Raw genomic sequence first — 1,822 nt, 5'->3', positions numbered from 1 at the left:
ATGTATGCTTGACTTGCACTGTCCTCCACTCATCAGCCGTGGCGGTCACTGTCCGACTCCAAAACCCTCCTCTGTAATTTAATGCAGCTCTTTCAAAGGCTCGTCAGGAGAATTCATTGCTTTGCTGCGGTGATATTATCTGCATTGCTCCGTTCAGTGAGATGATAGAGGAGGCCGTGTGCAAATAGCTGCCTTCTGAGGGAGCAAAATGAAACCCCTTTAGTTATTTGTGCATAAAAGCATCAACCAAATGTAAAATGTATTTGGAATGCTCTGAATAGGCAGCAAGTCTACAAGTTATACAAATTTACTAATAATTTAAACACACACATACAAACAGGCCTATATTTAAGTCTCCCTATAATTTTTCAGAAATTATATTTTGAGATTTGTGACCCTGGACCACAAAAGTCGAGTCGCTGGGGTATATTTGTAGCAATAGCCAAAAATACATTGTATGGGTCAAAATTATCGATTTTTCTTTTATGCCAAAAATCAACTCAAACTAAAAAATGTTCCATAAAGATATTTTTTACATTTCCTACTGTAAATACAGTACAGACCAAAAGTTTGGACACACCTTCTCATTCAAATAGTTTTATTTTCATGACTATGAAAATTGAAGATTCACACTGAAGGCATCAAAACTATGAATTAACACATGTGGAATTATATATGGAATTATATACATGACAAAAAAGTGTGAAACAACTGAAAATATGTCATATTGTAGGTTCTTCAAAGTAGCCACCTTTTGCTTTGCAGACTCTTGGCATTCTCTTGATGAGCTTCAAGAGGTAGTCACCTGAAATGGTCTTCCAACAGTCTTGAAGGAGTTCCCCGAGAGATGCTTAGCACTTGTTGGCCCTTTTGCCTTCTGTCTGCGGTCCAGCTCACCCCTAAACCATCTGGATTGGGTTCAGGTCCGATGACTGTGGAGGCCAGGTCATCTGGCGCAGCACCCCATCACTCTCCTTCTTGGTCAAATAGCCCTTGATGCCTTCAGTGTGACTCTACAATTTTCATAGTCATGAAAATAAAGAAAACTCTTTGAATGAGAAGGTGTGTCCAATCTTTTGGTCTGTACTGTATATCAAAACTTCATTTTTGATGAGTAATATGCATTGCTAAGAATTCATTTTGACAACTTCAAAGGCAATTTTCTCAGTATTTAGATTTTTTTGCACCCTCAGATTCCAGATTTTCAAATCTCGGCCAGATATTGTCTGATCCTAATAAACCACACATCAATGGAAAGAGTATTTATTCAGCTTTCAGATGATGTATACATTTAAATTTAAAAGAATTGTCACTTAAGACTGGTTTTGTGGTCCAGGGTCACATTTGTTTTTCTAATTTGGATAAGAGGTACTTTGGAAATGGAGTGTGCCTTCAGTACCTTAAAATGCTGTCTATGTAAGCATCATACAATCATACTTAAAATAACTAACAAAATATAAATAAAAAAAGAAGTCAGGTTACAGTTTCAGCATCTTGTTTATACAATGGTTGTTCTTTACAAAAAAGTAGAAAAACAGAAGACAAACAAAACAAGCAATAAATGTCTAAAGGGAAATTAGTGGCTAAAGATGTGGACATTACCAAGCATTACACGTTACACAGTTAATATGAATAGCTCAAGCTAATTCCACATTCTTTCCTTAAAAGTTGAACCTCACAAAGCTTGCCTGGGTCCTATTTCACCCCCAAATAAAACAAAACATTGAAAAAAAAGAGAAGCTTTTTCTTCATTGTGGCATTACAATTAAGCAACCCCCCCCACCCCCCACCCCCCACCGCCCAAAAAAAAAAAAAAAAAAAA

The sequence above is a fragment of the Carassius carassius genome, chromosome 20 (assembly GCF_963082965.1).
Source record: "Carassius carassius chromosome 20, fCarCar2.1, whole genome shotgun sequence".
Lineage (NCBI taxonomy): Eukaryota > Metazoa > Chordata > Actinopteri > Cypriniformes > Cyprinidae > Carassius > Carassius carassius.
The sequence above is the reverse complement of the archived record's forward strand: the minus strand, read 5'-3'. Positions refer to the sequence as shown.